The sequence below is a fragment of the Cupressus sempervirens genome, chromosome 4, assembly GCF_028749045.1.
Source record: "Cupressus sempervirens isolate cs-2001-9-10 chromosome 4, ASM2874904v1, whole genome shotgun sequence".
Lineage (NCBI taxonomy): Eukaryota > Viridiplantae > Streptophyta > Pinopsida > Cupressales > Cupressaceae > Cupressus > Cupressus sempervirens.
The window spans coordinates 770,766,072-770,789,690 of NC_143121.1; positions in this window are offsets into that span (position 1 = coordinate 770,766,072).

Below are 23,619 nucleotides of genomic sequence, written 5' to 3' on the forward strand. Positions count from 1 at the left end.
TAGGTGAGATTCTTTCCCCTCCTTGCAAGAAAATTAAGATACTTTCAAAGGTAAAGTGGGTAGGCTACTAATTAATGGATTTTAGTAAGATTTGTGACATCTCCCCAATCATTTTATACATGTGTGAATCACTTAAGAGACTTTTTGGTCATTCTAGCTACTTAGGGATACTTCACTTGATCTAGACTATCATTAACATGCAATAAAGTTCAAAGTTTTTGTAGCATATGGTTAATACCAAAAAAATCAATATCTTCAAAAATAGACTTGATCTTGAAATGAAACTTTATTGGCATGATGATATATCTAAAATTAACCTCTAGGGAGAAATTAGAACATTCTAAGCTCTAATAACCAACTCACTAAGAATAGTAAGATTCCATTAATAGTAACTATGCACTATGATAGCCCTTATTGACAAGAAAAAATATTTTTGGGTGATGAAAGATTTCCCCTACACCCTAAATTCTCCTACATCAATAGGTCTTGCATTAGGTCTAACATTATATCTGCATTAATTATATTTGCATCTATATTGCCAACATGTAAAATAGTATCCTATAAATAGTGTAGTAGAAGTATTTCCCTTGCATTATTTTTCCCTATGACCAAATTTGTTACTTGTGAACCATCTTACATTAAATCTATATCCATTTTTTTCCCTTTAAGATACTTCTTGATGTTTCTCAATCTTGGCCACTCTTTCATCAACAATTTTAGAACTTTCTCTTTTATCACATCTCAATCCTTGTTTATTTATCATCAATTAGTCTTTTCCTTTCCAATTGTTCATCAAGGTTTTTTAATATGATTATGAATTAACCCTTGAATTTAGTTGTGTAAGTTCATTCCTTAGGATTTTATTCACCTTCTCAAGTTCTTGTTCAGTTTACTTGGTCTCATCAAGATCAAGTTGCATATGACCAACTTGAATGTTCAATTTGTGGAATCTATATGATTTTCCTTCAAAGCTTTCTCAAGAATTTATTTATCTTTCTTAATTTATTCAATCTCTTTTGACATCCTCGAGATTGTTATCTTCATTTAATATTGCATTTCATTTGTTTAAGTCATAAGCTTCTTAAGATAATGTGGTGCAGATTTATCTTTTTCAATTGCCTCAACAAAAATACTTCCATCTATCTACATCTGGTTGTTGAGTACACGTCTTTTTAGTGATTAGATTTTTAATGCTTGTCAAAATGATACAGTACACACGTCTATGCTTAGAAGATTTTTATCTATCACCAATGACTAATTGTGTAGTCTTATTTTGGGATAATATTAGGGACATTTTAAAAGGAATAAAGGTTCTAAGAGAATGGTCCTTACACAAATATAATAAAAAGATATCTAAACATTAAATAGGTAAGACCATAAAACATGGTCTACGTGGAAAAAACCTTTTAAGATATGAACCCCACAATTTAAAGAATCTTGATTTATTATTAAAAAAACCAATGAAGAAGATTAGACTTACAAAGAAAGATATTGCATGAGCAGTTATACTATACTCTACTTTTATATTGCAAAAATTTACCACAACCTAACATGCACTCATCTAGCTAATGAAACTCTCAAACGTTATGAAAGTATATATACTCATGGGTTTATGAGGTCAACATCACTTGCCTAATCACAATCCACATATCCACAATCCACATATCCACAAATATAAATTAAATGTTAAGCCTCTACAACATATAAATATTAATATAAGAAATACTCATAATTTCATCACAAATACATAAAGATTCTATTTACTATATATTTTTGTACTCATCCAATACTAGCCATAAATAAATTATAAATATTATTTTTGGGATTATGTAAAGTATAATATTTATAAGTAGCAGATATTTTCCATAGCAAGTCAAATTGTGATATTGCTACCAGGATTTAACTGTGTAGTTTTTTATTCGAACTCATTGACCCATGTTTCATGAGTGGTGATTCACATGAATTCATCTCTCATGAGAATAAATAGAATACTTAACACTCATTCGATCTAGGAGATGCTCACAGGTGTGAAGCATCAAGACTTCTCAAGAGGTCACCCATCCCAATACTACTCCGGCTTGAGCACGCTTAACTATGGAGTTTTCTCCATGGCTAAACCTACTATGCTTACAATACCATTTGAAAAACCTTCACCAAGCGTTGTGCCTTATGAACCATTTATTATAAATCCCCTTAAACTCATCAATTGATAAGTAGGAGATATTTTCTACAGGAAGTCAAATTGTGATATTGCTACCAAGATTAAACTAAATAGTTTTTGAGTCAAACACATTGACTCATGTTTCATAAGTGGCAATTCACAAAAATCCATCTCTCATGAGAATAAATAGAACAATTAGCACTCATTGTATCTAGGTTCAATGCTCACAAAGGTGAAGCACCTGGACTTCTTCATAGGTCACCCATTCTAGGACTACTCCTGCTTGAGCACACTTAACTATAGAATTTCGTCCATGTTTGAACCCACTCTTCTTAAAACCCTATTTGTAAAACCTTTACCAAGAATTGTGCCTTATGAACCATTTATTAGAAATTCCCTTAAGTTCATCAATTGATAAATAGGATTAGAGTGCTAATTGTTCCATTTATTCTCATGATAGATGGATTTATGTGAATCACCACGCATGAAACATGGGTCAATGAGTTTGACTCAAAAACTACATAGTTATGTATTGGTAGCAATATCATAGTATAATATTCATCAAGCAACTAATAATATTAACATAACGAACTCCATTCATATCCTCCATCTCGCTATGAGATCTTAGACACTACTCAAGTTTGAGAGAGATTAACATAACAAACTCCATTCATATCCTCCATCTCGCTATGAGATCTTAGAAATTGCTCAAGTTTGTGAGAGATGGAATGGTTATATATTTAATTTATATTAATCATTTTCTAGATTCATCCCACTTATTAAAAATTTATTTGATCAAATTATAGCCATACATTTATCATAAAAGATCTCCATCTTCCATTTTTACATGACTTTTAGAAATGTGTGATATCCCTTATTAGTCAGATTATGAATGCTTATGTGATTATTACACATATTGGAGATTAGTCTAATGCACTTGATTCAAACATCACCATGGTCCTCCTCACACATTTGATAACTTTTAATCTTCATCTTCCATTCAAACCAACACAAATTTGTTAACTAACATCCCTTGATACACCAATTACAAGTTGTCAGTTAGAGGTTTATAAACTATTCAACCCTCTTAATCATCTCAACCATCTATTTATTGGATTAATATTAATCATCCTACAAATCTATAAATAAATAAATAATCCAATCTAAATGGGATAAAAAAATCATGAAAACAAATTGTGCTACTAGTTTAAAGAGAAACCCACATCAATCACATATATTGAGAACATAAACACTTCTGACCTATAGGATAAGAGGTGTTAAGATTTATTTTGCAAGGATTCTCAACATTTGGAACACTATACATTAAAATAAACTATATGTGCATTTGGAGGCAAGATATAAGCTAATTTTATGTATCTATGTCTTACATACATGAGTTATTTCCTCTTGTTCATAGTTCAAATTATCCATCATGATTGTATATAATAGTCTCTAGCTAAATCAATAGATTGTCTTGTTTGAATGGTAGTTTTTTTGTCTAGACATGTTTTGGAGGAAGATTTTAGATTTTTTTTCTATAGATCTTACCATTTTGTGTTTAGATCCACATTAAGCTATGTGCATTAGATAATATTTTTGGGTTGATTAGTTAACATGTTTTATCATTTTGCTATATGTTATGCATAATTTTTTTAATAAAGGATTTTGCATTGCATTTTATTTCATTAATTCAAATTTTGGAGGCATTTGTATGTTTGGTTGCCCTTTATCTTATGGGATGGCCCACATTGAGAGCATGTGCTCATGTTGGTTGAATTTTTGTAAATTTTGTTTATCTTTACTCTAATCAACCTAGTTGATGTTTTTGGTGATAAGACTAACATATAAGTGGGAAGATGCTTAAGTCGTGAATGCACTAAGTGTGGATTAAATGTAAAGTCAATGCAATACCAACAGGGAAGAACATATGTGATAATTGTTAATATCCTTAAGAGTGGACAATTTTTGTGGTAGCAAATGTTTAACATGATCAGAGGATCCTAAATCTTTTCAATTAATCAATTCCCTATTCATTCTAGAATACAATGAATTATTTTGGTATCTTTTATAGTATTGTATATTCTCTTAGGATAATACATCCATGTCTTGCAAGTCCTTTGTATAATTACAAAAGGTTGTATGCCTTAGGTTGCAAGTCCATATCAAGTGTAGTGATATCCTTAGCTTATGGCCTAACCATTAGTCAAGTTGTTCATATAATGAGTGTGATTTTCATTATGGTTTTCCCCACATTGGGTTTTCTATGTCAGAATTCAATTTTCGTGTGATTATGTGTTCTTTGCAACATCTTTCATTGATTCCTAGTTGGATAAAGATATACTTGATAATTGTTTGTGATAGAAAAATTTAAGTTTTGTTAAAGATAAAATCGCAAAATGTGAAAAATGACCATTCTCATATATATCCATTTTATGACTGAATATTTTATTTCATCTTGATTCTAGATGCACCTAAAATTAGTATGTCAAAGGCTATTCAAAGTGAGGAGAAAACATGAGGATTAAAATAACATAAGTTACATTTTTCCCTTTAAAAAAAAAATATATGTGGACTCGGTTATCCCTAATATAATAATAAGTCTACAAATAGAAATTATTTGTGTAAATTTTAGTAGCTAACTTAGACCTAATTTAATTATCTATCTTAACATACGAATTTTGTTTATAATTCTATGTACCATTGGTCAAATATGTGTACAACATTAAATGAATAATTTGAAATGCAAATATAAATATGGTCTGAAACGATCTCTTCTTACTTTTTGTTGATTTACAAATCAAGAAAAAGAGAGAGCTAGTATTTGTTGTATTAAAGGACACAAACTCTTTCAACTTTAGGCATAAAGAATATAAGATTTCTTATCTACTAGCTTATGTTTATATACCTACATCATTCACTTGCATTAATATTTGCATTAGTGATAAACTAGGTCACATTGTATGGTTTCTTGCATTTTTAATTTGGTAATTTAAAATTGGATTCAAAAGGTTTGACATAGCAAAAAGATTTCCACTTAGAAAACTCCTAATAACATTTGTCAAAACTTCAATATATCAGAGAGATAACTTAGATACTTAGAAGTGGACAATTTAGTTCTACCAATCTCAATAGGATTCACGACAAAGGATCATTTTTATAGAAAAAGATATCAATTCTACAAAATAAATTCAACTCATAATAGGGAATAAACACTCAAACATAAACTGAATCTTAATAGTTAGATACCTAAACACTAACCAAAATTTTATACCAAAAACATCATTTACAAAATATATTTCTATATATCACTTAAAAATTTAATGCTAATTCTTTTGGTCATTTATATAATACAACTAAATATTCATTAATATCTCAACTATTTAGTCATGTGTTTAATGACTAAGAAATATTTTAATTATAAAATGAGCTACAATGTAAAGTTTGTGTATAGATAATTTATAGTCCATCTTTATGAATTTAAATAATATGATTATATAAAAAATACTATTAATAAGATATTTTAGTTATTAATTATTAATTTTATTCATTCATAAAGTAAAATAAAGTTTTTTTTAAAAATTTATGTTTTATTTTATTTTTTATAATGTTTTGATAAATATAAGAAGAAAAATCAATGGTGTTGGCCCATTCAGACAAGCCAAAAAGGCTTAGTAGAAAGGAGGAGTATGTTAACAGTACATTTATAAAAAAACCTTAAGAATCAAAGCACAAGTATCCAAATAGAGATAGTTTAGAGTTCTAGTAACTATAGTAACCATATAATTAGTCACATGATAAATATAAAGAACAATTAAGATAATCAACATTAAAGTCTTGACCCAAATCATTAACAATTGTTGAGTCTTTAACAACATATTAAAGTATAACCATAAGGGACAAGAGGCATTGCAAAATCTTAGAAAAACTAGAAAGGAAAGTATTAAACTAGCTATTATGTCCACCAGACTAGGTAATAACTCCATCCCATTCACCAGTAAGGGATTTAAAGAGCTCCTTATAGATCCTTTATTTTTTAGTATTAGGACCAAGCATATTATTATACAACATGCACATAGATATAGTAGATATATGCATAACCCTTGAACTTAAACATGATATGTGGGTAGCCTTCCTACCCAACTCCACCATCCTAGTCCTCATATTTTCAAAGTTTCCTTTTAAGGAAACACAACCCTTACAGGTCCCATTGGTATTGTCAATATAGGTCCTTGTGCCACCAATAATTTCCTCCATCATTTTATTTTTATTTGTATCAATTGGCTTAGAACAATCACTCTTTGAAACATTGAAAGAGGAGTCATCTTCACTACCCTTAATGTAAATGGCCTTCTCCAAATATCAATATCCCCCTTGTGATTTTTCTTCTCCTTATTCTCACTAAGATTCTTGTCCTCATTATCATCATTAAAAATATCTTCATGAACATTCCTATAAGAGTCCTCAATTTGTTTGTATTTACCCCTTTTAGTAGACCTAGTGATCATCTATGAGTATTCCTCTAAGTGGTATCCTAAACTAACTTCTCATCAGATTCACATTCCTAGATAATGGATTTAGTTTTTATGTTCCTCAAGTTTCCCTTAGAATGAATAGGGATATTTATTTTCTTCTTAGATGACTCAATTTTAATTTATTCCACCAAATTGAAGTGTGTTGGGATTTCAAGGCTTAGGTGGTATGAGCTAGTTTTTGTTTCAGGATTATGAAAGCTTTGTTTCCTACTAGGTCCAGGTGTGTCCAAAATGCTAGTAGAGGGAGGGGAGCGATGAGAAAGATGATATTCATTTCTAAAGATTTGGTAGGGAGGGAATAAGGTCAAATGAAAGTGGTGAAGGAAAAAAATGAGGCCTTGGTGGAGGGGAATTGGTTGTTTACCATGACACTTAGCAATATCAACAACCTCTTTCATAGTTTTCTCTTGGGAATCAAAGACAAACAAATAAAAGAGATTAAGCTTCTATTACAAAAGTGATTAAAAAAGTGGGCATGTGGTAGAAGTGAAAAATCTTGAAACAACCATATAGGGTGAACTATTTCATAATCATGAGACATGCCTAGTCCCTAGGCACCTAAAGTTTATCCCTTTGTTATCCTCCATGCATCTTAACACAATAATCATCTAGTCTGAATGATTGGCTCATACTTTCCATATTAAAGGCCTTTCTCCACTTCCACCATTTTATGTTTGTTGTGGGTATCCTTTTTTCCTAAGTAATTACCTCACCATTAACCTTGAAGCTAATGCCACCTGCAAAGACCCTCCTATATACCAAGAAATGGAAAATTGCACCCAAAGGATCTCATCATATTTTCCAATAACTGGCGAGTCCCACCTTCTCCACTTCCACCATTTTATGTTTGTTGTGGGTATCCTTTTTTCCTAAGTAATTACCTCACCATTAACCTTGAAGCTAATGCCACCTGCAAAGACCCTCCTATATACTAAGAAATGGAAAATTGCACCCAAAGGATCTCATCATATTTTCCAATAACTGGCGAGTCCCACCTTCCTTACAAATGTACTATACTATAATTTCATTACTAAATACATCAGGCTTGTTTTTCTAAATACAAACCTTATCACCACCCATGATTGCATAACTAGTCAAGAACATAGCAGAAACTCATAAATGAAAAGAGTGCAAAGATCCTAATTAAATGAAAACATTTAATAAAAGGAACGTTTGAGAAATATCATAATTATTATATGATATCAAAATATTATTAATACCACTCTATTTCTTTCAGGAATGGAAACCAAATTTTCTATAGATTAAAATGGCTTCACACATCATAAAATAATTAGGCTCATAAATACCAAAATCCAAATGCCTTGATTTCATGCAAAGGTGTTAATACAAATTATTCTTGTTTTACCAATACATAATTACATGGCCAACAGAATAGTAAATGGACACATCAACAGACATGTCATCATCCACTCGCCACCTCCAAGTGGACAGATACAAAATACCTACCAAGATAAAACCCACCATAAAAAAATTGAATTTAAACCTCTTAATAACCCTACACCTAAGGTTGTAAGAAATAAAAAAAAGTTCTTAAACTATACACATGGATAAACATCATAGGGATAAATGATGTGTTTTATCATCTTCAAGTATAATTCTAAATCATGGAGGAAGATCCTTTGCATTTCACCAATATTTACAGGTAGCGGTATGGTGACCAAAAGAAGCTAGGGAATCCTCCATCTCATTCCCTTATTTGAAACATGTGATGGACAAAGAATTCTTCAAACCTGAATAACAAACATTGAATGTCAATCAAAATAGAAGTTGAAGAAAAAATTATCTTTAAATTTCCTTTGATAGCATCCACTGCAAGTTTGGAGTCACCCTTTACGAATAGAGTTGTAACCCAAATGGAAAGATAAATTTTAATGTTGTAAAAGAGTTCCAAAGACTTAATTTGATTTCTAGACACATCCAACAATAAATAACTATAAGACACAATCAATACACCATCATGATTGTGAATGACTTCACTCCTAGAAGCTACCATTTATAAATGATCTATCAAGGTTAAGTTTGACCCATCCCTTATCAAGAGGTTTCCCTTTAGTATGTTTTTTGAGATTTTTTAAATAATTATCTAGTATGGCATAAATTTTAGGAAACTTATGATTCATGGAAATAATGAGATCCCAAGAGGAAGGATGTGATACTTGGTTTATGTATTTTCAAAATAGAAATATTGTCAAAGAGAATCTTCAGAAAGGACTTGAACAAAACATGTATAAGACTCTCATATGACCTAAAAGCCATATTGATCCATTCCTTCCATAGTCTCTAGTAGGCATGGAGAGATATAAGATTCCACAATTTATTGACATAATGGTTGGAAATGAACCCAAATTATTCGTCAATAAACTAGTGAAGACCCGCATTCATAACCCAATCCAAGATGAGATTGTTTAAAACATTCTTCCAAAGTTTAACAACTTAATGGTAGTAATTAATAGGTGAGGTATAGTCCCTTCCTCTTTCTTACAATGTTAACATCTATCAAGGATCTATAATACCATATGAATGAGGTTTTATTGAGTGAGGATCCTATTATGAATGACAATCCGCCAGAAGAAGTTGAGTTTAGAGCTAAGAATGAGCTATTTTGGAACTTCCCCCAATAGTTAGAGGGGACAACATATTTTTATATTAGTTTGTATGTAGAACTAACTATGAATACACCTTTACAGTCAAGTTTCCAAAAAAAAATTATCACTTTTGGAAATAAGGGGATATGTGATCTATTGATTATCCCATGTAATTAAGTGATTTTATGTCCAAGATGGGGATTATCTCCAAGAAAAAAGAGAAAAATCATTCCACCTAACATTAAAAAAGAGTCCTTAATATAAGACTCAATTGATATTTTGGCAACCCCATGAGTCCTTTGAAGTTCCCATTAGAATCCAAACTCCTAATACCTAACTTATCATCCTCCCAAAATTTGATGTATTCTCCATCCCTAATTTTCCATTTCATACCCTATTGTAGAATATTTTTGCATGTGATAATGTTTTTCTAGAATATAGAACTTTGTAGTATCCTTGGGGTAGTAAGAAGTTTATGAAATCACACATTATTCAAGTATTTAGCTTTCATAAATGGTTCCAATCAATATTTTGTTAACTTGTAACCAAGTTTATAAATTAGGGCCTTGTTAAGAGTTGTAATTTTTTTCATCTTTAAAATTCTAATTTTTTTAGGCGTACAAACCATCTCCAACTAATAAGAGATAATCTATTCTTCTCCTTAGTCCCTAACTTAAGGAAACAATACTATAGTCTTTCCAACCTATGAACCATAGCTCTAGAGATTTTGAAATTGCAAAGGAAGTAGGTTAGTATACCTTAGAGGGAAGCCTTTAGGATTCAAATTTTCCTAGAATTACTCATAATTGTTCCCTTCCAACTAGCATTTTGTTTTAAGTCTCTCCAAGATGGTATTATAAAATTGGCAGTGACATCCTTGATAGTGAGGGGGTGGTCAAGGCACAACCCTAGAAGCTCATCACATTGGCATCCAAGGATATTTATAATGCTATCCTTAAATCATCCTTAGTATTGAAAAAGTAGATAGATATACTACTATTATTGATATGTTATTTAGAGACATCAATATAGAGGGTGAGAAAATATTGTTGTCCCAAACTAGTACTGAGAGGGGCGGGGGAGTGAATCAACACAAACTTTAAAATCAATCACTTGAGCTATTATTCCAAATAATATATATACCAGTTGTTTTACTAATAGCATAATGATGAAAGAAACAAGATAAAAGCATACAAACTTGCACAAAGACATCAATGACACATGGATTTTTGTATATGGAACCCTCAATAAGCGAGTGAAAACCATAGTGGGAGTAATAAGCCCACTAACCCTTCCTTACACATAAAAAGGTGTCCTGTTAAAGGCTACAACTATTCTTTTTGAGAGCACATCCTGCTAGGAATGTTCATAATCAGCTAGGATAACAAAAACTTATCAAGGCCCCATTGTTAGAGTATTTAAATTCTATTTCAGAGAGACACCTGGATAAAGGATTTACAAAGATTTGCACTCAATTCTTTCTTGCTTAAAGGATTACCATAGTTTCAATAATGAGAAAGAAAACTAAAGTTCAGATTTAAAATGTGGTACACCTTTCCTAAATCTTCTATTCAAATACCTTGAAAATTATTTGATCTTCTCTCTATTTATATTGGCTTGCTTCATGTGTTAGATTTTACAAGTGAGAAGATTTACTTTTGATGGGGGGGTGGTGAATTAGAAGTAACAAACTTTAACCTTTCCAAGACCTCTTAGCTGAAATCATTCACATGCATCTAATTCATCTGATAAACATAAAAGTAAAGACATGCATGAAAATAGATAACACAAGATTTTGGTAACCCAAAAACCCTCCAAAATGAGAAGGTAAAACTAGGATGGGGATGACACCCACAAAGTATCATTGCAACAATATGTAACTGTTCAAGGTTACACAATTTAACCACTTCGAATGGTCTACCCTATGAAAGGCCTATCTTGTTAAAGACTTTACACCCTGTTAAAAGTGACCTGGTTAAAGGATTTACAAACACTCACTTGGAATGTTACCTTGTTAAAGGATTTAGCACCTTGTTGAAAGGCTTACAACACTGCTATTAAACTAACCTATCATCATAGGATTTTCATTCCTAATACAATTGCTAGAGAGTATTAGAAAGTCTTCACCTGATGACTTGCAATCCTTAATTGTTGATTCTAGATCCTCATTCTGCTCTGTCTACTTTGATCCTTGCTTGATCTGATATGTCTCTTCTCAAAACTTTGATACTCTATTCTTGATCAACCGAATTCTGCAATATTGTTATGTTCTTTCTAAGTGTTTACATCCCTCTACACTTTGCTAGCATTCTCCCATAATCTCTTACTCATGCATGCATGCAATGGGGTTTCATACTCCTTTTAAAGGCTTCAAAGACTTAGGGTTAGGTATGAATCTACGATCAATATTCATTCTTCATTTTCTGCTCAATTCTTTCACTTTTCCTATTGGTTGCATGCCTTCTCTATTTTTCTTATTGGCTGCATGCCGATTACATAGGTAATGCAAAAGATTCAATCTTATCTTAAAGATCCTTTGAGATTCATCCTAAGTTGGCTCAAAAAAGGGTTTACATCTAAGTTTGTGAAGGCACAAACTCATATGCTGATTCTGTGTTACTCAGCACTTACTAATTGCTAATGCTCGACACATCTAGGAATTCTGTCTCACTTGGCTCCTATAATGATTATATTTTGCTCAACATCTATACTTTTCTCGGCACCTATAGTGACTCAGCATCACTTATCACTCAACACTTGAACTTTACTCGGTACCTAAAGTTCACTCGGCACCTATTGGATCTCTGGCTCGACACACACTGTAGCTCAACATCTGTATTATACTTGACATCAACTTAAGAATTGGTTAAGTGTATTGACACTCAATTGTCAAAACCAACCTGAGACCAACAATCTCCCCCTTTGACATGAGTGGCAAAAACACTTAACTAAGCATTATGAATCCGATCTCTATGAGTATACTACACATTTTGTTCGACATATGTACAAGACTTCAAAAAATTGTTCCAAATTTTGTAGAAGACTATATACCTAAAAAAATTGTAACTCCCCCTGAGCTGATGTGCCATTTTTGTAACCAAAATTCCATGAAGCTAAATTTATCTCATGCTGATATTTCATTATCTTCCTTATCATTCCTTTGCCTCCATTTTTGTGTACCCTATTTTTGTTTTGTTTGTACTCCCCTTTTGTTTCTGCTCCCCCTTTCACATCTTCTTGTAGGTTTTGCATCCTATTGGCTTTATGCCCTTATTTCTTCTTCAAAATTGTGTTATATGAATATCTCCCCCTTTTATTTACATAATGCATTATCTCTCCCTTTTTGACACTTATGTTAAAGGGTCCTAAGAATAAATAGAATATTTGGCCAAAAATGTTTTATTTACCTCCATTATCATCTTTAGAGAAGCATCCCAATTGTCTAAGGCAATTTCCAATGCTTTGTGTTGGATGGTTGTCTTTGCTGCAAGATGTATTAGGCCTTCTAGGGTAGAAAGATTAGGATCTTTCTTTAAAAAAAATTCTGCATTGGCCACCTCCTTATGTAGTACTTCCAAGTGTGGGGTAATAGCAGATTGTATTTGTATTAATTTGGCCTTAACATTAGCCTCTTCTACTATCAATATAGCTAACTCTTCCTGAGTGTGAAGTGTTGTTACAAAATGCTTCTCACTTTGAGCTGGATCTTTATGTAGTTGTGTGCTAGATATTTAAGATTGCATTCCAAGCTCAATATTCTCTGGCTAGTTTCTTGTGTGAAAAATGATGAGTCACACAATTTGGAGTACAATGAGAATATATTCTCAAGTACTATTTTCACTTTCTCAACTTTCTTGGCCAGTTTAACTTGTGACAATGCTATCTCACTAGATATCTTTTCATTAACTTTCATTTGAAATTTCTTTTCAGACCACTCTAATAATTTAACATTTGTATCAAGGTCTTCATTTTGTACCTGGTCCACTATGTTGGACAATTGCTCCATGATGGGCTTTTTTTCATCAGGTACAAGCAAGCTAAATGCATCAAGGAATATGTCTTTGATTTCTACCAATGTTTTCTTTTGTCTATACTCATTTCTGAGTATCTCGTGCTTCTTCTTTCTCTCTAGTGCATCTTTCACTTCATTTATATGTGCCAAGTTCATTGTTTTGTAGTCATAACTAGGTATGATTATTTCCTCATCAAGTGTAGGATCTCCATAGTGAAGTACCCTTGCTACTTTGGTGGAGCTCGAGCTTGGTGCTGAAATTTGTAGTGGCATTAGTGGTCGACTGCTTGGTAGGAGTCCCCATAGTAGGCAAGTTTACCAGTGTCTATATTGCCTCCTGCTCTCTTTCCTTGGGGGTTTTCTCCTCTTCCTTCTCTTCTTCTCTATTGCCTTGATCAATGATAATGATTTGAGGAGTTACACCTTGGATTTGTGATGTAGGAACATCTTGTCCTGTTTACTCCTTTGCTTGCTCCTTGGCAGTTGTTGTTGTTGCTATTACTATGGGATCAACCTTAGCAGTTGTATCTTGTGCTGCTTGCTCTTTTGGTTGATCTTCTATAGCTATGGGAGGTCGTGAAGGTGGTTCTTGTGTGTTCACCTTCTCCCTAGTAATCTCTACTATAGCCTTTTGCAATTCTTCCACACTCACCAAAATAGGATTCGTGCACAATTGTGAATGCAATGTTGTTTGGTGAAGGATCTTTTCGAGATCCTCTATAGTCAATGGATTGATGTTCTGACCTGAGGTGTTAGGAACATCTTTGACAATTACAATTTCTATAGGTATTGTATGTGGAGCACTTGGTGGTGGCAATTGGGTGTCTTGGACACTCTGTTCAACTGTTTCCTCTTCACCTTGTTGTGTCTTCTCCACTGTTTTCTCTTCTTTTTCTTTCTCTCCTTCTTCCTCTTTTTCATTCTCCTCTTCTTCCTCATTATTTCTTCCCTCAAAGGGATCTTCCTACCCTTCCTTGATAGTAGTCAATCCATAAATCAATTTTCATATTTGTGTGAATTTCTTTACAACATCCTCTATTTTATTTTGTAAGATGCTAAAGGCTTTGTATTTGGGTGCAAATTTCCTCCAATGTTTCTTACTGGCCTTGCTTATTTGACCTTTTTTAAGGTCTAACATTACATGGGCCAATGTAGACTCCCTTATTTCTTTTTCCATATTAAGGCAGTAATGCCATTTATTCTCTACAATGGAGCTTAGCTCCTTAGGCATAGAATTGTCAAGTTCAAGTGGGGTGGTCTTGAACTTGGCCATCATAGTGTAGATAGACTCTTCCACTATGTTTTTTTCTTCTCTTGACAATTTATTAAAACCAATTCCTTTTAATCCATTCAAATCTACATTGTCCCTAATGTTATCACAAATACTTTCCAAATTAGACTTGGTAGAGTGTCTTACCAATATGAATTGATCATTTTTAGACCGTCTTTTCTTCATCTGACTCTGGGGGTGCAACATATTTTCTTCTTTTCTTTTGTTCTATAGGCCCTCCTCACTCCATGGATTTTTGCTTCCCTTGTTCCTTTGCCACTTGTGTTGGTTCCTTGGTATCTACCCTTGTAGTTGGCTTCGTTGGGCTTGGCTTTGTTGTTTTCTTCTTCCCCTTGGGCTATGCAATAGGCTTTTTTTGTGCCTTTCTCTTCTTTGGTTCAGCCCTAGGTGCTTCCTACTTGACACCTTCCTCTTGTTCTACATCCTCACCCATGCCTTGGGTCAAGGCAAGTGTTTCTTGTTTGTGTTCTTCTTCATCATCTTCTGCTTCTTCACCTTCTTCTTCTTCTTCTTCTATAGTGCCCTCACCAAATTTGGCCTTTAACTTCTTTACAAGTTTATCCTTCTTCTTTCGTGTGGAGGCAATCTTCAACTCCATATCCACCTTTGACCTTACCACATCATAGGTTCCAAAATGTGGTGCACTTTTGTCCACTTAGCTAGTAGTGCAGTTATAGCTACTGATGCCTCATCTATATTTATTTCATAACCAAGAGGTCTTAACCATCTAACTCTTGGTATGGCAGCCTATATGTATGTATAATCGATATCTACAAGAAAACATGTATCATTTGCATGCTTTTCTACCAATGAAACTTGTATTCTTAGCCTTTGCTTCATGGTCTTCTTGAAGTCTTCAAAATAGCTAGTCATAAGGGTCTCAAAATTAGCTCCCATTTGTTCTATATATTCATTAACTTGAGCTATGATAGACCTATTTTCTTTCCAAAAAACTTTACCAAAAGATGGAAACTCATTCTGTACATAGAAGAATATACAAATCAAAATAGCACCAAACTTGCATTGTGCTCCCTTGGTTCTTCTTATTGTTGCTTAATTCTCATTGATTTGTTGCAGTTGCAGTTTTGCAAGATCATAAGTATGATCCTTTTTTAGTAATTTGTAACCCACATCCATTGCAATGCAAGGAACACTATTAAGTTTACTGGATTGGTAGAATTTGTGTGCAGTAGTCCTAATAGCAAAGTAAACAAGAGGGTCTTGAATAGTGTTTATTGTCATTCCTCTCTTGTTCCATTTGGCACCAATGTTCTTTTCAATTGTTTCCTTAGAATCACTCCTAAGGGTCTTTGGCTGATCTAGGGTTGGGTACATTGTCACTCTATGTACAACCCTTTTTGTAATTTTTATTGGACCATCCTCCAACCATAGACTTTCATCATGTATCTTGCTAAGTACTATCCTGATCCATTTAGTTTCAAAAATTGTGGGGAATTCTAGGGCATGTGTCAAACCCTTGTTCTCAACAATTTGATACTCTTCTTTTAAAACTCCATTTTCACATAATTTCTCATAAGCTTCCCTCATCTCCATATCTCCTATATCTCCAATTTTGCAATTGTAACATCTTCTAACATCTTGGACCATAACTACCTTAGGGGGTATGACAGATAGGGCTCTAGCTAGGTCATTTTTATATGCCTCTTCAGGGATTGGCCAAAAATTTGGTTGTTTCACTTGATTGGACACTAGTTGAACCTAAAATTATTCTTTCTCCTATGTTTTCCTAGAGCTGGAAGCCATTTGTGTGATCTAGGATTTGAACATGAAGAAAATGTGAAATTGCATAACTCGACACAAATGTAAATACCTTGAATTCAATGAAATTTTGCTGAATCACTATTGAAATTGGCTCAAATGTTGGATTCTTTGCTTTGAATTCGTTCTGCACTCTTCTTCATCTTTGCTCTTTGTTCATGATGAAGAAAATGATTTAAAATGTGATAATATACCCTATTTTCATTGCATTTAATTCTTAGTGCATTTACAACTATCCTCTCAGCTTCTTAAGCATTTCTACATTACTCAGCTTCCATTGCCTTTTCACTACTCGACATCCACAGGAGTATCCCTCACTTGGCTTCAACTGAAATTTCTCTTTACTCGGCTTCCACTACCAACTCGGCTTGTACTAGAATTTTACTCGACATCTTAGAACAACTCGGCAACACTTATGAAATCTTGAAATTTTAACTTTGCATCTTTATTCATGTTGATCTCTTCTTTTCAGTACTTGCTTGTGTAGGAACTGATGTATGATGAAGCTTTGTATATCAATTCCACATGCCTTCTTTTTGCTTAGTTTGATGAAGTGTGACCACTTAACCTTTTAGGTGAAGTGATCCCTTCATTTGATGTGTTACTCCCATCTTTCTTCTTCCATGTCTTATTCATTTCTCCTTTGATGTGTTCAACATCTACCTTCTCTTTACCTTCATTGTTCTTTGAGTTGAGTGCCTTTGACCTTGTTGGGCAATTCTTGCTGATATGACTAATCTTTAAACAACTGAAACATGTGGTTTGACTCAACCATCTGCTGTAGTTTCCACTAAAATGTGTCCTTATGGAATTTTTAGGAATGTATCCATATTTCTAACAATAATGATAGTTGTACCTGGTGTTGTAGTCCTAATTGTAGTGATGTCCATGGCTATTTTCCCTTGTTGGCTGATTAGGTGTTCACATAGATTTTGATCTGCACTCAAAATCTCTATACTTCTTGCAATTGTAGCAGTGACCTTCAAATCTTGGTGCTTTGATAGTCCTAGTCCTGCAATCATGTGCTTGATGTCCTTGCTTGTTGCACTTATGAAAATGTCTCACATTCTTAGGTTTGTCATGCTGATGAGCATTCTTGCTCCTTCATACATTAGAGGTATGTCCTTTTTACCACATAAATGACAAGTAGGTTTAGTGTTCTTATCTTTGTTACTCATTTCTTCTACAGTCTTGGATGACTCTCCTTGTTCAGTGCTGGTGCATCCTTGTCCTAAAGTATCATTGCTAACCCTTGGTGATTTCAGTAGCTGCCCAAAGTACTTGATGGCCTCATTAGGTTTTTTGAAGCTCTCTATAATTTCTTTCTCTCTTTTAAAGTCATTTTTCATCTTCAATGTAGAGATCTCAATGTCCTTGACATTCAGTTTATGGTGTGCATTCATCATCTGACTTAGGGTGTCTAGCTGCATGTTTGAAATTCTTGTAAGCTTAGTTGATTTTTCTTCTAGTCTGTTGACAAGGTTTCTCTTGTCTTCTTCTAACATAGCCTTATCTTCAATGGCTCTTTTCTTCTGTTCAGTCATCTCACAAAGCATTATGGCTTGTGATTCTTGTTCAATCTTGAGTTTTCTGATTTCCTCTGCTTGAGCTCTATTCTTCTCCATTAGGTCTACTATTACTACATCAAACTCTTTGGAATCTCCATTTTCAAACAATTTCAAGGTGTCAATCTCCTTGTATTGTATATCATTCTCAACTATGGAAATCTCTCTTCTTCTCTTTAAGGATTTCCTCAGTTCCTCCTTTGCTTCTTCTAAAGTGTGTAGAGAAATTTGTATATCAATTGCCTAATTCTCTATGATCTTCCCAAATTTGTAGACTTCCATTTCTAGATCTTTTCTCCAAGTTGTAAGGCTCCTCCTTGTGAGAACTTGGCTCTGATACCAATTGTTAGATTTTACAAGTGGGAAGATTTACTTCTGAGAGGTGGGGTGAATCAAAAGTAACAAGCTTTAAACTTTTCAAGACCTCTTAGCTGAAATCATTCACATGCATCAAATTCATCTAATAAACATAAAAGTAAAGACATGCATGAAAATAGATAACACAAGATTTTGGTAACTTAGAAACCCTCCAAAATGAGAAGGTAAAACTAGGGTGAGGATGACACCCAAAAAGTATGACTGCAACAATATGTAACTGTTAAAGGTTACAAAATTTAACCACTTCCAATGGTCTGCCCTATGAAAGGCCTGTCTTGTTAAAGACATTACACCCTATTAAAAGTGACCTGGTTAAAGGATTTACAAACACTCACTTGGAATGTTACCCTGTTAAAGAATTTATCACCTTGTTGAAAGGCTTACAACATGGCTATTAAACCAAGCTATCATCATAGGATTTTCATTCCTAATACAATTCCTAGAGAGTATTAGAAATTCTTGACTTGGTGACTTGCAATCCTTAATTGTTGTTCCAGATCCTTGTTTTTCTCTATATGTTTTGATCCTTGCTTGATTTGATATGTCTCTTCTCAAAACTTTGATACTCTGTTCTTGATCAATTGAATTCTACAATGTTGTTCTGTTCTTTCTAACTCTTTACACCCCTTTGCACTTTTCTAGCATTCTCCCATAATCTCTTACTCATGCATGCATACAATGGGGTTTCATCCTCCTTTTAAAGGCTTCAAAGACTTAGGGTTAGGTATGAATCTATGATCAATATTCATTCTTTGTTTCCCACTCAATTCTTTCACTTTTCCTATTGGTTGCATGCCTTCTCCATTTTTCTTATTGGCTGCATGCTGATTACATAGGTAATGCAAAATATTTGATCTTATCTTCAAGATCCATCGAGATTCATCCTAAGTCAGCTCAAAAAATGGTTTACATTTGAGTTTGTGAAGGCACAAACTCATATGTTGATTCTGTGTTACTCGAAACTTACTAATTGTTGATGCTTGACATATGTAGGAATTCTATCTCACTTGACTCCTATAGTGATTTTGTTTTGCTCAGCATCTATACTTTTCTCGGCACCTAAATTTCACTTGGCACCTGAAGCTCACGTGGCACCTATTGGATCTTTGGCTCAACAGACATTGTAGCTCGACATCTATATTATACTTGGCATCAACTTAAGAATTGGTTAAGTGTGTTGACACTCAATTGTCAAAACCAACTTGAGACCAACACCGTGATCCCTCTGTATCACTCTTCCATCCTTTCTACTACACTGTTGGTATACATGACTTGTCTATTGCTCAAATCTATTCTTTGCAACTATTCTTCTTCTCTTAGCTCTTATAAAAACTCCTCTCTCTCAAAATACAAACAAAACACACCATTAAATTTTCAATTCCTTCATTTTTTGTAAAATTTGGGCACCAATACTCAAGTAAAAAATCCTACTCAAACTATGAATTCAAAATTTGAATCCTATAGATAAGCATGTCATAGTATGCCCATAACACCTATGCATAGGAACCTAGCCTTGTCAGCATGTATGTCTACTAGTCACCATGTGACTAGCCTTTATCCTTCTGTCCTATAGCCATTTTGACTAGGAAAGTTATCACATGACTTCCTCAGACTATCCTTCTATTGTGTCACATCACTAAAGATCAAACATTCTTGACCCTTGATTCATTATACACTTAGCATGTTTTCCTATCATGACTTCAACTAAGTCACCTTTGTACATATTAACTAGTACATTCTTCTACTAGTGGTTGCACTAACTTATAATATTTCCATATGCTCCAATCAATTGCCCATCAGTGACAACATTCATAGTCTTGTGATGCTAGGTATTAGTCATCACCTTTTCTTGGTCACATGCCAAGTTGACTTACTAAGTCCAACAATCTCCCCCTTTGGCATTAAGGAAAAAACCTTTATCAAACTTTGACTACAAACCTCTATTAATCATTTTTCTTATTCTAACTAGCCAATGTGGATTTAGTCAAAATGAATGAGACTTATTTGTCATAGTCTCCTTTGTCTAGTCTTCCTCATGTTGTACTCCTCTTGTTGTAATGTTTTATTCTTTTCCTCTATTTTGAATCCCCCTAGAAATGATATTCTCGAACGCTAGAATCTCCTCCTAGTAGTAATCATCTCCCCCTTTTTATCTCTTCCTTTTACACTAGTCATGTCCCCCTTTCTCTAATAGTCTCCCACTTTCTATCATATCATTCTATAGTATTCTTCCCCTTTTAATTTCCATTCAATGACAAAGAGTATCCTTGTTGCCAAAAAAATTCAAAGATGTCTTTGAAGCACTCTCTTTTAGTGTTGAGCTAGGTTTCCCATGACTGCTTCACATTTCTAAGAGCATGTGTCCCACTTCATAAATCTCTTACTCTCTTTTTTGAGTTTTTCATAGTGTCTATTGGTGGATTTTCAATTTGTTCTTCTGTAACTTTTATGCATTCTTGGATTATTCCTACCAATGGTGATAAGAAATGACATAGCTCCCATAGTGAAACTTATCTCTTATCTTCCTTTTCTTATAGCTATTTAACCATATGAATGGTTCTTGGAGTTTTTCTATGTTCTTTTGAGATGATCCTATTATTGGGTCATGTCTAAGTGATTTCATGAAGCTCTTGTTGAGATTTCTCCTTATGTAGTGCTATGTCACCTGTAAGGGTGCTTGATTTTCATAATTTAAGGAATATTGGTGTGAATTCCTAGAGTGCTTATGACATCTCATCCTTTGTTTTTGTCAAATTTCCTTTCTTTTCTTCAACAAGACTTTCCTATTTCTAGAGACTTGTCAATTGAATATCATGTGCAATGACCTTTGTGAAATATTTTACCTTTTCATATAGAGATGATCAATAAATACCTTAATCTTATTTATTAGATCAACTTTAGGATCATATGAGATTCTTGATGTTAGTTAACTTATGAGATCATGAGCTTTAAGTAATGTACTTTCCCTTTCATATATTTTAGTGGCTAGGTTGAGCCTTTGATATTTCTCTTCTAACCATGTGCACTTTTTTATTTCCTTGTGATATGATTCATCAAGATGTGCTTCCATTTTCTTCATTTTCTCAAAGATGACTTTCTTTTCAATTTCATCTTTGGTATCTTCTTCATATGATTCTCCTTCATCCTCAAACATGGATGATGATACTAGAGTTGGTCACTCCAGTCCACTCTTCTACTTCTTTTGGCTATTAGATTACTCTTCTAGGTGTAATTTTATTTTAACTATGTTAGTCTTCTTAATTCTCCTCTATCCCTTTGACATGCTTATAGATAACCTATATTTTGCTAGTGTCTTGTCTCTCTTAGAAGATGTAACTTCTTCTTGTCCTCTTACTTGCTCCACTTCTAGGGTCCCTTCCCTTGTTGGTTCTTCTTTTGGAGTAGATTCTTTCTCATCCATCTATTGTCTCTTGGGCATAACTTCCCTCATAGGGACCCATCCTTTTTATTTTTCTATTTATTCTAAATTCTCACCAATTAGAGAATGGTATGAAGGTCATTTACTTTATCATTCAATTTCATCAAATGGACCTATGTCCATCCCTGGTATGTTAATCATAACTAGAAGACTTTCTCTCACATATGTGTCATCTTTTGCTTGGTAGGTCTTTAACTTAGTTGATTTTTCCTTTTCTTCTACATCCTTGGTTTCTTTTGATCTAATTGGTGACTTCTCCTTGACTAGTTCTATGGATTATTCATATTCTTCTACCTCTCCATGAGTGGTCTTTGTGCTTGACTTATTTGATTGTTTATCCATTTGTGGTAATTCTTCAATATCATCATCATTAGGGTCCCTATAGGTTCCCTCTTCCTTTGTTTCTTAGGATCCTTTGTTTCAGGCATTTCACTTTTTCCTTTGCCTATGTCTAGTTCTTCTTTCTTTTGATATGCTTTCCTTTTCCTGAAGTACTCTTCCAGTTTAGTCATAAGATTTGATCATATATATTTATCATTCTCATATGCTTCCTTTTCTTCACTAGTGGTGACCATAGGTACATTACCTAGCATCTTGAAGTCTTCTTATATGCAACAATTAGAGCCACCTTTTCTTCCTGAGTATACTTTGATCCCATTTCAAGTAATGAATTATTTATCATTTTCTTAACTTAACAATACCTTCTTTCTATTTCTTTGCAATTATCATGTCAAAGTATTTGGGCACAAATGGTTTAACATCTAATGGCATTATGTTGCATGTTCTCATACTTACCAAAACAAAATTTACTACTTTATTCCTATTGGATTTATTGAACTTCGAGAACCTATTCTTCAAAGTATCATAGTTGTCATTATGAAAGATGTCATTTAATACATCATTAAAATTAATCTTGTTACCTTCTTTCTATGATTTCAGGGTCTCAAATTCAATTTATTTTGATAATACACATGCCTACAAGGTTGGTGAAGCTTTATTTCCTTCCTTCTCAATCTTATTTCTTCTACAAGTCTCAACCATTGGGGATTTGACAATGCTCAAGTTCCTCCTCCCGATGGAGTCTCTTGCCAAGTTAGGTTCTAGTGAGGACTCAAATTCAATCTCCTCTTAAGTCATGGGTTGATGGAAAGTCTTAGTTTCCTTGGTTAGTTCTACTTATACCTCCTTATCTTTTTCTTTTTTATATTGTTTGGAGACATGGATTTTTTTATTCCCCTTCAATCTCTTTCTCTTTGAAACTATCTTCTATTGTTTCTTGTCTTGTTCTTTGATTACTACACTTGTTCCAGATGTCTTTCCCTTTGGGTCAATGGGTATTACAAAAAGATTTTCAATGTAAGCCCTATTGACACTTTTTCAACTTCATATGGTAGCTCTATTAGTAAATGGGTTTGTGGGTAAACCGATTGAATCATACATAAGTATTAGCAAGGAAGCATACTTCCTTCTTGTACTCTTCTACCATTCTAAATGGGATCCTCTCCCTTTTTTGCATCTCTTGCTGGAATTTTTTGAATTATTCTTCCAACAACTCATCTCCATCACCTTCCAAGTTTTTGTACAACCTGGTGATTGGAAAGTAATATGTCTCTATTTTTTCTACTCAAACTTCTTGAATCTAAGGAATTATTTCCTTAAATAAAAGAAAATACACACAAGTATAATACCATCTTTTAGAATGTTCTTATTGTATTCCCTTTTGATTTTTCATAGGTTTTCTTGTATTTGTGTTTGCAAACACTTTCTTAGGTCAAGTGTTGCAATATTTTTGATAATGTGATGTGCTCCATACATAACTCCACTTGGAACATTGTTGCTCCTACTTGAGTAGTAAA